The following is a 13,474-nucleotide window of genomic DNA, read 5'->3' on the forward strand; positions in this document are numbered from 1 at the left end:
GTGCATGATGCCCAACCTGAACCTGAACCTGAATTGTTTGATTTGTAATTTTAAACTAGAGGGCTAAAGGAACAGCATATGAAATTATAAGCAATACAGAGAGAGACAGAGTAACATTGTCAAAGCATAAAATTTTACTTGACAGCAATCAAAGCACATTATTTCATCTCAAATATTAAACACAAGGAGAGTGTGATCCATTTCAGCTATCCATTTTGATAGTGAGAAAAGAAAAAAGGAAAAATAATTTAAGTTATTCTGCTATGTTATGTCGCTACACCATTGTTGCTTTGTGATGATTGGCTCCATACAAGGGTCAGTGTCGTACAACACCTTCTATCTCAACTAATGCCTGGCAGACTACCCCATGAAATGCCACTCCAGACCATGATGTTGTCATACCATTATATTCTCAGTCTTCCACACCCACTGACCTCTTCCACAAGACTTGTCATCACACTTAGACTGTGGGTTTTAATGTGACTCAGCAGTTCATTTACTGTTCTAGCCAGTTTGTAGAGTCGCTCTGTGGTCATTTTCTTATTCATGAGATTCTTCACAACATTTGATGCATTTGTTCTTGAAAGCCTGGATGCGTCTCTTTCCTTATTTCTCGCTACTATACAAATTAAGACTTTCATCAATTGCAACTTTGTGGAGGTGATTACTGACATGATTTCCATATCTATTCTAATCACTACTATACCCATGGCCAACCTCGACTTCACTTCACCCATACAGCTTACATAATTTGGTACTTATGCTACTCAATTACCTGAAGGAGACCTGCTCCATGATGTCATGTCAGTGTTCATCGTCATAACTTTTGTTTTTGTTGCATTGATCATGACAGGTCAGATCAGGTTGGGGAGCATGCACTGGTACAGCGCATTGCCAACTCACCACACAACGAAACAGCTCAGGATCCTGGTTGGCAACCCCCAGGCAGACACACAGTCCAGTCCCACCCTCCAGAAATGACCCTCTAGCTCCTGCAGCCAGGTGTTATGTGGGCATCCCCTTGGCCTGATCTAACCACTCAGATCCTCAACAATGATGATCTTGTGAGGCAGATCACCCTCTGGGAATCACAGCATATGGCTGTAGTGCCGTAACTAATGCTCCCTCACAATGCAGGTAATGTGCTTCACTCAAGACTCCACGAGCAACAGTTCATTCAACACAAAGTCAAACCAGTCACTACATGATTTTTGATGCCCTCTCAACTTGGCACAGTTTCTCCTGTAATTCTTCTGGCTATGAGGCCAATAAAAACAATGTCATCAACATATCTGACATTGCTGATGGCCTTTCCACCAGTCCTCCATGCAGTGTTTTCCACATCATTTGTTCTGCTAGGATTTTGAACAGATACATACAGTGGTGTGAAAAACTATTTGCCCCCTTCCTGATTTCTTATTCTTTTGCATGTTTGTCACACAAAATGTTTCTGATCATCAAACACATTTAACCATTAGTCAAATATAACACAAGTAAATACAAAATGCAGTTTTTAAATGATGGTTTTTATTATTTAGGGAGAAAAAAAAATCCAAACCTACATGGCCCCTGTGTGAAAAAGTAATTGCCCCCTGAACCTAATAACTGGTTGGGCCACCCTTAGCAGCAATAACTGCAATCAAGCGTTTGTGATAACTTGCAATGAGTCTATTACAGCGCTCTGGAGGAATTTTGGCCCACTCATCTTTGCAAAATTGTTGTAATTCAGCTTTATTTGAGGGTTTTCTAGCATGAACCGCCTTTTTAAGGTCATGCCATAGCATCTCAATTGGATTCAGGTCAGGACTTTGACTAGGCCACTCCAAAGTGTTCATTTTGTTTTTCTTCAGCCATTCAGAGGTGGATTTGCTGGTGTGTTTTGGGTCATTGTCCTGTTGCAGCACCCAAGATCGCTTCAGCTTGAGTTGACGAACAGATGGCCGGACATTCTCCTTCAGGATTTTTTGGTAGACAGTAGAATTCATGGTTCCATCTATCACAGCAAGCCTTCCAGGTCCTGAAGCAGCAAAACAACCCCAGACCATCACACTACCACCACCATATTTTACTGTTGGTATGATGTTCTTTTTCTGAAATGCTGTGTTCCTTTTACGCCAGATGTAACGTGACATTTGCCTTCCATAAAGTTCAACTTTTGACTCATCAGTCCACAAGGTACTTTCCCAAAAGTCTTGGCAATCATTGAGATGTTTCTTAGCAAAATTGAGACGAGCCCTAATGTTCTTTTTGCTTAACAGTGGTTTGCGTCTTGGAAATCTGCCATGCAGGCCGTTTTTGCCCAGTCTCTTTCTTATGGTGGAGTCGTGAACACTGACCTTAATTAAGGCAAGTGAGGCCTGCAGTTCTTTAGACGTTGTCCTGGGGTCTTTTGTGACCTCTCGGATGAGTCGTCTCTGCGCTCTTGGGGTAATTTTGGTCGGCCGGCCACTCCTAGGAAGGTTCACCACTGTTCCATGTTTTTGCCATTTGTGGATAATGGCTCTCACTGTGGTTCGCTTGAGTCCCAAAGCTTTAGAAATGGCTTTATAACCTTTACCAGACTGATAGATCTCAATTACTTCTGTTCTCATTTGTTCCTGAATTCTTTGGATCTTGGCATGATGTCTATCTTTTGAGGTGCTTTTGGTCTACTTCTCTGTGTCAGGCAGCTCCTATTTAAGTGATTTCTTGATTGAAACAGGTGTGGCAGTAATCAGGCCTGGGGGTGGCTACGGAAATTGAACTCAGGTGTGATACACCACAGTTAGGTTATTTTTTAACAAGGGGGCAATTACTTTTTCACACAGGGCCATGTAGGTTTGGATTTTTTTTCTCCCTAAATAATAAACACCATCATTTAAAAACTGCATTTTGTGTTTACTTGTGTTATATTTGACTAATGGTTAAATGTGTTTGATGATCAGAAACATTTTGTGTGACAAACATGCAAAAGAATAACAAATCAGGAAGGGGGCAAATAGTTTTTCACACCACTGTAAAGAGGATCCATTCTTGTCAGACTACTTTTTTTGCCATAATTGTGGCACCTAGTTATTTTCACAATATCAGATATCTTCAGATGTTATGGTAAAATTAAGAAAATAAATATATAAAAATAAAAGCAAATCAGCAATTTACCTTTCACCAGTTTGACTTTGTGCACTTTTGTGAAACTACCATTAAACTTAATTAGAAATACGGCCAACTCAGTCATTGTAGGGGATCCAGTTCGTATTGATTTATTGACAAATGCTTTTTCCAAACCATGTAATGTATCAACCAGGTTGAGGCCTCAGCTATGCGTAATATAGCTTAACCATAATACCCCTGACTTGTACTCCACACCTCATGATGTGAAAGCCTTTAGCCTGTTTGATTGTTTTTGTATACTGCCTTGATGTACATGGTGATGACTCCACTATGATTCCTAGATCTTCCTCATAAGGTGTACTTTTAAGTTTCAGATCTCCCTTTGTGTATTCAAATGTAACACTTCTACTTCATACACGTAATGCTTTACATTTACAAACATTAAATTTCATCTGTCATAAATCCTGCCAAGACTTTATGTTGTTCAAGTCCTGCTTCAAAATTTTTGTTGGTCTGCATTATTTTCCCTTCCACCTAGTTTGGTATCGTCTGCACTCTGGACCAGCTATTTGTTTACATTCTTATCCAGGTTGTTTATGTATATTTAAAATTGCAGCACTGATATCATTTTAACATCAAGGAGAAGTTTGGTAATTGAATTCAGCTGCATGGAACCATCAGGTAGCTTTGTTAACCACTGCACTGAAACTGTTTTTATATATTTATTTGGGGCTAAATATGTTTTTTTTTGGTTCAAGATTTTTATCTTATTCTTATTGATTTTCTCTTTCTAGAACCCTATGCCATATATACTCATGTGTGTATGTATATACAGTATATAAATATATAAACTAGGGGGTTCCCCCCCGCTCGCTTCGCTTGCCAGCTACTTTGCATCTCTGCCACTCGCGTTGTGAAGAGGGGGCTGAATGCACCCCAAGGAGACATGGTCGCTCCTCAGAAACCCCCTCTTAAACGGTGATGCAATGGGAAACAAATAGTTTTTGCTTACCTCCTCTTTGCTTGATCAGCTGCTGGCTTGCTCCTGCTGCTGCTGTGCCGCGTGATCTGCATCTCACACGGCACATCGAACGTTTAAAAGCCTGTACAGCAGCTGTCCTTCTCTTTGTGTTTTATTTCCGACCCTGGGCGTGGGTAAATCTTTTGGCACAAAGTCCCGTCTCGCGAGACGTGAGTTCTTGATATTCTTTAGTTTATAATTTAAAAACGGAATAAGAATCTGAAAATCTAACAATGTCACATTAAAGTTTGATACACTCTGAAAAGAATGATACCAAACACATATATATAGGTTTTAAAATAAGCCAGATTTAAAGCGTGACAAAAAGCATGACATAAAAACGTCACCGTTGCACTTTTAGGCGTGGAGTTTGCATGTTCTCCCCGTGTCTGCGTGGGTTTCCTCTGGGTACTCCAGTTTCCTCCCACAGTCCAAAGACATGCAGGTTAGGTGCATTGGCGATTCTAAATTTTCCCTAGTGTGTACTTGGTGTGTGTGTGTGTGTGTGCGTGTGTGTGTGTGTGTGCGCGCCGTGGGGTTTGTTTCCTGCCTTGCGCCTTGTGTTGGCTGGGATTGGCTCCAGCAGACCCTGTGACCCTGTAGTTAGGATATAGTGAGTTGGATGATGGATGGATATATAGTGGCCACCAGGGGGCACACCAGCTCCCCAAAACCAACACAGACAGACATGGACACAAGTTCAGTACAACACACCATTTCCTACCAATGCACCACACAAACCACAATAATAAAGCACTCTTCTTTAAGATGCTTTGTCCACCTCTATTCCTCCTCCTCCAGCAAGCTTCGTCCTCCATCTCGCCAACTCCTGCTCCCTAAATGAAGTAAGGTGATCCCTTTAATGCTGCACCCGGACCACTCCGGGTGGCCCATTAGCGTGATCCAGATGTACTCCCAGGTGTGGCGGAGCCCGATAAAATAGCCCACAAACACCAACCCCCAGCATACCCTGTCAAAGTACAGAGTGCTGTAGCAATCCAGGACCCAGGGTGGACTGCCAATTAGCGCTCCAGAGGAGGTAATGTTCTGTGCGTGTTTTCTTCCCCTGTCCTTCCACTATTGAGGTGTCCCAGCCAGGTAAGGGCCCTGACCACTTGCCACTATATATACAGTATATATTGTGGCAAAGGCGTTATATAGGCATCGACCCAATACACACTGACAATGGAGGCACGCGTAAAATAAATGAAAAAGGTTTTTTAATTTTCTTCAGCCGTGGTGCACCTCTTCCCTGTGTCCTACATGCCCAACACAGTCCCAAAACAACACACAAAGTAAATCACCCCAAACCACACTCTTCTTCCTCCACTACTCCTCCCTGGCAGCTTCATCCTCCTCCTCCTCCCAACTCTGGTGCCCTGAGTAGTGGCCGCAGGCTCTCTTTATAGTTCACCATAACTATATGAAGTGCTCCAGGTGGCAATTAACCTAGATTAGGCTGCACCTTCTGGTGTGGCTGCGTTGCCACCCACTTGGGCTCAGGAAGCTTTGCAGCTCCCCCTGGTGGTGGCCAAGGAGCCCAACAGGAATGAGCTCCTATGTTCCAAGGTATTGGCAGTGATGCAATCCAGGGGGGCTGCCACCATGTGTTCCGGGAGATGTAGTGTGCATCCCATGGCTGCTCCCCCGGATCTAGTATCAAAGGGGCGTCCCGGCTGTCCACCACAATATATATATATAGCAAAGCTTAATGGTTAGTAAGCATTGTTTTTGCTGTTGACTTACCAGGAATCTTAGATGCATACCAGCTCTCACCCTGGTTATCTGCTCCTCTCTGTTGACGTCTCTGTTCCACTCTAGCTGTGGTGCTAAAAACTGACCTTCTCTCTCACCTCTGTTCTTCAATCATGGTGCTTAAAACACTAAGGGAGAAGCCCCCTGCTCTTCGATCATGGTGCTGCAAACTCCAAGGTGGAAATGTTGGCATTAGATAACCATGCTTCAGTTACTAATGGAGAAGCCGCAGAAATTATATTGCAATGCTTGACGTTAATTATCCACACCCCTCACTTTTTGTGTTAATACATCAGTATACAGTGTATATCTTTAAAGGGGGACTACACATATCTGACAAAAACAGTAACAGAAATATTATACTTGAATGAACAGTGTAAACAAATGAAAATTGTAAACATCTGATAATGATCCTAATATATACTGTAATATACTCAAATTTCTCATTATTCCTACTGTTTATCTAGTTCATTTAAAAAAAAAACATTTTCCTGCACTAAGAACCAGCAAAAACTAAGTCTCTAGAACTAGAAAAAAAAACAATAATTGATCTAATACAGGAATTCTTTACACGTGGACAATTGTGTATAGCATATTCAAGAGTGGACAGTATGGTGGTGCTGCTGCCTTGCAGTAAGAAGACCAGGATTCACATCTCGGGTCCATTCCTGTGTGCAATTTACATGTTCTCCCTGTGCGGACCCTGCCCTGTGTGAAGTTTGCAGGTAGATAGATAGATAGATAGATAGATAGATAGATAGATAGATAGATAGATAGATAGATAGATAGATAGATAGATAGATAGATAGATAGATAGATAGATAGATAGATAGATAGATAGATACTTTATTAATCCCAATGGGAAATTCACATTCTTCAGCAGCAGCATACTGATACAATAAATAATATTAAATTAAAGAATGATAATAATACAGGTGAAAAAAAAAACAGACAATAACTATGTATAATGTTAAATATTAACGTTTACCCCCCCTGGTGGAATTAAAGAGTCGCATAGTTTGGGGGAGGAACGATCTCCTCAATCTGTCTGTGGAGCAGGACAGTGACAGCAGTCTGTCGCTGAAGCTGCTCTTCTGTCTGGAGATGACATTATTTAGTGGATGCAGTGGATTCTCCATAATTGATAGGAGCCTGCTGAGCGCCCTTCGCTCTGCCACAGATGTTAAACTGTCCAGCTCCATGCCAACAATAGAGCCTGCCTTCCTCACCAGTTTGTCCAGGCGTGAGGCGTCTTTCCTCTTAATGCTGCCTCCCCAGCACACCACTGCGTAGAAGAGGGCGCTCGCCACAACTGTTTGATAGAACATCTGCAGCATCTTATTGCAGATGTTGAAGGAAGCCAGCCTTCTAAGGAAGTATAACCGGCTTTGTCCTTTCTTGCACAGCGCATCAGTATTGGCAGTCCAGTCTAATTTATCATCCAGCTGCACTCCCAGATATTTATAGGTCTGCACCATCTGCACACAGTCACCTTTGATGATCACTGGGTCTATGAGGGGTCTGGGCCTCCTAAAATCCACCACCAGCTCCTTGGTTTTGCTGGTGTTCAGGTGTAGGTGGTTTGAGTCGGACCATTTAACAAAGTCATTGATTAGGTCCCTATACTCCTCCTCCAGCCCATTCCTGATACAGCCCACGATAGCAGTGTCATCAGCGAACTTTTGCACATGGCAGGACTCCGAGTTGTATTGGAAGTCCGATGTATATAGGCTGAACAGGACCGGAGAAAGTACAGTCCCCTGCGGCGCTCCTGTGTTGCTGACCACAATGTCAGACGTGCAGTTCCCAAGACGCACATACTGAGGTCTGTCTTTAAGATAGTCCACGATCCATGCCACTAGGTATGAATCTAATCCCATCTCTGTCAGCTTGTCCCTAAGGAGCAGAGGTTGGATTGTGTTGAAGGCGCTAGAGAAGTCTAGAAACATAATTCTTACAGCACCACTGCCTCTGTTCAAGTGAGAGAGGGATCGGTGTAGCATATAGATGATGGCATCTTCCGCTCCCACCTTCTCCTGATATGCAAACTGCAGAGGGTCAAGGGCGTGTTGAACCTGTGGCCTAAGGTGGTGAAGCAGCAGCCTCTCCATGGTCTTCATCACATGTGATGTCAGAGCAACAGGCCGAAAGTCATTCAGCTCACTAGGACGTGATACCTTTGGGACTGGGGTGATACAAGATGTTTTCCAAAGCCTCGGGACTCTCCCCTGTTCCAGGCTCAGGTTGAAGATGCGCTGTAGAGGACCCCCCAGCTCCGATGCACAGACCTTCAGCAGTCGTGGCGATACTCCATCTGGACCCGCTGCTTTGCTGGCACGAAGTCTCCTCAGCTCTCTGCTCACTTGCGCTGTTGTTATTATGTTATTATGGGTGGGGATGTTTTTCCTATGCTGGTATCAGCAGAAGGATGTGTGGAGGGTGCAGTACTCCGAGGTGAGAGTGAGAGTGGGTTAGGGTGGTCAAACCTGTTAAAAAAGGTTGTGTTGGTATGGGTATTCTCCTGGTGTTCCTGTTGTCTAAAGACATGCAGGTTAAGTAAAATGGCAACACTAAATTGGCCCTAGTGATGGGCTGGTGCCCTGTCCGGAGTTTGTTTCTGCCTTGTGCCCTATGCTAGCTGGGATAGGCTCCAGCCCCATAATGTGACGTTGGTCTGGATTAAGCAAGGTAGAAAATGACATGACAGTATTCAAGAATAATCAGCTCCAGTGACTTAGAAACATATATATTGACTTTCAGCCAAAGAATTATTCAGCAGAAGTGTGTCAGGAAATGCTACTGGGGCTCCTTTATACCAACAGTATAGTAACAGCCAAGTCAGAAATTTTCCTTTTAGTAATTCTGGTGTGTGTTCAGAACAAACTGTGTGCATATGTGTTTATTTATCTATCTATTTAGGTATTTAAAGAGCCAGATTTTCCCCTTTGGACAAATAAAGATCTATCTATCACACACATACGCATGGGAGGCAGCAAAAGGGTCTAAATGAGAGTAATTCCACACCAGACCAGGAGATGGCGGAGTGCACTGAGGTTTTTTCTCGCTTTTCTGCAGACCGTTCATGGGAAATTCCGCCTGGCCCTGATGACATCACTTCCGATTCCGGCCCTTCTGGTGACGTTACTTCCAGTGTAGAACCTATGAACGAAGAGCCTTCTCGGTTTTCATGACGTCACGTCCAGGTCTGGGCCTATGGAAGAGGACCCTTCCACTTCCGGCCTGGATGACCTCACTTCCCTTACTGGCCTTTAGAGCCGCCATATTTACCCTAACTCCTCAGTCCCGTTTTGGACTCCGTTCTAAGCACATCTTACACAGTCAGTGACTGGTTTTACTCACTGATTTATCGAACAGTCCTAACCCTAACAAGAAACAAGCAAATTTATGGTCACAACTTGTAATGCTGTGGACAGGTGGTATGGAAACAGAGGTAAGAAGAACAGCAGGAAAGCCAGTTTGTATTTTACATTAATTAAAATGAGGTTGAGTATTTTAATAAATACTGGTTTATCATGATGTTGGAGTTGTGTTGCACTTTGGTTGGACATGCGAGTATAAATTCCACTGTACTCTGCATATTTGACAGTATCACATCCTACTGCAAACTCCAAGCCAGAGAAAGTTCTTTATTTGGAGTATTGGACACCCTTGGTGATAGACAGTGGGAATACTTGGGAATGGCACTCCATCGCTGCTAACATGATGCTCTCTCTTGCATGAAGGCTTCTTGTGGGATTTTTTGTTTCTCTTTACCACCCTGAGAGCACATGCATCTGGCAACTTCACAATGTGTAAAACAGTTACTTATACCTTCTTCAAATTAATCTATTACTTGATTTATTTAATACATATCTGGGGCCTCACGTATAAATCCGTGTGTAGAAAATAACACTAAAACATGTCATAAGGACAAAAACAGAAATGTATGTACACACAAAAAAATAAAAATGCATAAAACTGTGTGTAAGCAAAGTTCTACTCACTTCCCCTTTATAAATCCCAATCAACTTGAAATGTAACGCACATGCACGTATCTACAGCCCGACTCCTCCCAGAATTTCACCTATTTGAATATGCAAATCAATATAAATAGCCTCTTCCATTCTGACATGCAATTCATTTCAGTGTATCTGGATGTGAATCTAAAAAAGAAAGGGAAGTGACACAGAAACAGTAGCACTGCTTTGATGCTGGATGCCTCCTATTAACAAAACCGAGAAGAAATGTGCCCACACATGGTGTGAGGCTGCAGGGAAAATAAGTGTAGCTTTACCCCAAGTTTAGTTTTTATACATCTTAATGTGAGTGTGTATAAAAGCACCATTTATAAATAAAACCCATGGTCTAGATCAGTCCCAATGCATTTAAGTTGCAATTTATCATAACTGCCATAGTTAACGGTACTTCTCTATATACAGTGCATCCGGAAAGTATTCACAGCGCATCACTTTTTCCACATTTTGATATGTTACAGCCTTATTCCAAAATGGATTAAATTCATTTTTTTCCTCAGACTTCTACACACAACACCCCATAATGACAACGTGAAAAAAGTTTACTTGAGGTTTTTGCAAATTTATTAAAATTAAAAAAACTGAGAAATCCCATGTACATAAGTATTCACAGCCTTTGCTCAATACTTTGTCGATGCACCTTTGGCAGCAATTCCAGCCTCAAGTCTTTTTGAATATCATGCCACAAGCTTGGCACACCTATCCTTGGCCAGTTTCGCCCATTCCTCTTTGTAGCACCTCTCAAGCTCCATCAGGTTGGATGGGAAGCGTCAGTGCACAGCCATTTTAAGATCTCTCCAGAGATGTTCAATCGGATTCAAGTCTGGGCTCTGGCTGGGCCACTCAAGGACATTCACAGAGTTGTCCTGAAGCCACTCCTTTGATATCTTGGCTGTGTGCTTAGGGTCGTTGTCCTGCTGAAAGATGAACCGTCACCCCAGTCTGAGGTCAAGAGCACTCTGGAGCAGGTTTTCATCCAGGATGTCTCTGTACATTGCTGCAGTCATCTTTCCCTTTATCCTGACTAGTCTCCCAGTCCCTGCCGCTGAAAAACATCCCCACAGAATGATGCTGCCACCACCATGCTTCACTGTAGGGATGGTATTGGCCTGGTGATGAGCGGTGCCTGGTTTCCTCCAAACGTGACGCCTGGCATTCACAACAAAGAGTTCAATCTTTGTCTCATCAGACCAGAAAATTTTCTTTCTTATGGTCTGAATCCTTCAGGTGCCTTTTGGCAAACTCCAGGCAGGCTGCCATGTGCCTTTTACTAAGGAGTGGCTTCCGTCTGGCCACTCTACCATACAGGCCTGATTGGTGGATTGCTGTAGAGATGGCTGTCCTTCTGGAAGGTTCTCCTCTATCCACAGAGGACCTCTGGAGCTCTGACAGAGTGACCATCGGGTTCTTGGTCACCTCCATGACTAAGGCCCTTCTCCCCTGATCGCTCAGTTTAGATGGCCGGCCAGCTCTAGAAAAAGTCCTGGTGGTTTCAAACTTCTTCCACTTACGGATGATGGAGGCCACTGTACTCATTGGGACCTTCAAAGCAGCAGAAATTTTTCTGTAACCTTCCCCAGATTTGTGCCTCAAGACAATCCTGTCTCGGAGGTCTACAGACAATTCCTTTGACTTCATGTTTGGTTTGTGCTCTGACATGAACTGTCAACTGTGGGACCTTATATAGACAGGTGTGTGCCTTTCCAAATCATGTCCAATCAACTGAATTTACCACAGGTGGACTCCAATTAAGCTGCAGAAACATCTCAAGGATGATCAGGGGAAACAGGATGCACCTGAGCTCAAATTTGAGCTTCATGGCAAAGGCTGTGAATACTTATGTACATGTGCTTTCTCAATTTTTTTATTTTTAATAAATTTGCAAAAACCTCAAGTAAACTTTTTCACGTTGTCATTATGGGGTGTTGTGTGTAGAATTCTGAGGAAAAAAATGAATTTAATCCATTTTGGAATAAGGCTGTAATATAACAAAATGTGGAAAAAGTGATGCGCTGTGAATACTTTCCGGATGCACTGTATATACAATCCAACGTCTGTCTGTCCGCTTTTCACGAGAGAACTACTTAACGGTTTTTTTTCTAGAATTTGCTTGAACATTCCGGTTGATTTTGCGACTTCTCTCATCACGCTAAGTATCATAGTGCGCTTGCAGGAGTGATATATTTGCGCTAATCCGAGACAGAGGCTGCGCTGAGGGGATGGGAAAGCGTGACAGTCAGGAGTTGGGAGTCGGTCTACCTCTGCGTTTTGGAGCGTAACTTGCCTCCGCTTAGCTAGCGATACCTTTTTGTTTATTGATTTTTAAGGTTTGTCCAGTTTCACTACTACAGGGGCAGAGCTGCAGGGAACAGCTAGTTTTAAAAAAATATAGATTTAGTTGACTCATTGAGATCGTCTATTCCTCATCACAAAGTATTACTTTAAGTGACAAGAGATGGCAGACTGGAGCTAGAATTGCGTGAAACAACAGACTGTCGGGAGATGTGGTTATTGTGGGGTGGAGAAGAGTAATGCGAGGACGAGGCACAACATGTACTAGAGACGCACATGGCGTGCCTAGGAACATACGAGAATGAACTATTGCTATACCAGCAATATACAGAAGGGGGCAGACTATATTAAGAAATTTCTTATTTTTGCCAAAGCCTCTTTGTTTTTTAATTTGCATTTTTAACTTTGGCTGTTTAACATTGATATTTTCTTTTACTTACAATATATGCTCTTTTTAACAGTATCTCAACAATGCACTAACTCGTCCATCCAAACATTCTTCAGTACTGGCTCACAGAGGGCAGGAGCTCAGATGCCAAGCAAGACTGCATTACGTCATCACAGGACACACTCAGAGGCTCAAACACACTCACGTACACATAGCCAAGTTAGAAGTCACTGATCACCTCCACAACAAATCTTTAATTTTTATATTTTAATTTAACTGATCCTTTATTCAAACCCACCTTGCAAATCATAGTACATTTACAGTATTTGTGTTACATCTCAAAAGAAAATGCAGGATTAGCACCTCACCCTGAGTCTGCTAGGTAACCAATGTCTGAAATTAAAAAGACAGCTTCAGGACTGTACGTCTTAGTCTGCACTAATGGATTAGTAGAGAAGTCGGCAAACGCTGTTAACATATCCAGCTCATTATGATCATGAGACATGCTATCAACAAATGAGCATTCAGACACTCACATTTATTTGGTTAGACAAATATCACATTCATACCCTTCTAAAAGCTTGTAAAAATCTCCTTTTCAAGTGCCTGACTCAAAAATTATACTCCAGATTTCCAAATTAAATTAATTGAATGTGTTTGTGTGCAGCCTGGTTGCTTTTTATATAATTATGTGGTGTGTTCTGAGGGCCATTGTAACTTCCCATAGTCCTGAAATATGTTGTTGGGCTAACTGGTAACTCTTCATTGGCTTGGCATGAGTCACTATAGATCAGTTTCCAAGTGTAATGGGCTGGCATTCCCTTCAGAGTTGGTTGTTGCCTAACATTCATTGTTGTTCTAGTACATTGCAGTGCTGAAGTGCTTGTACAATTT

Source organism: Erpetoichthys calabaricus, chromosome 3, assembly GCF_900747795.2.
Source record: "Erpetoichthys calabaricus chromosome 3, fErpCal1.3, whole genome shotgun sequence".
Taxonomy (NCBI): domain Eukaryota; kingdom Metazoa; phylum Chordata; class Cladistia; order Polypteriformes; family Polypteridae; genus Erpetoichthys; species Erpetoichthys calabaricus.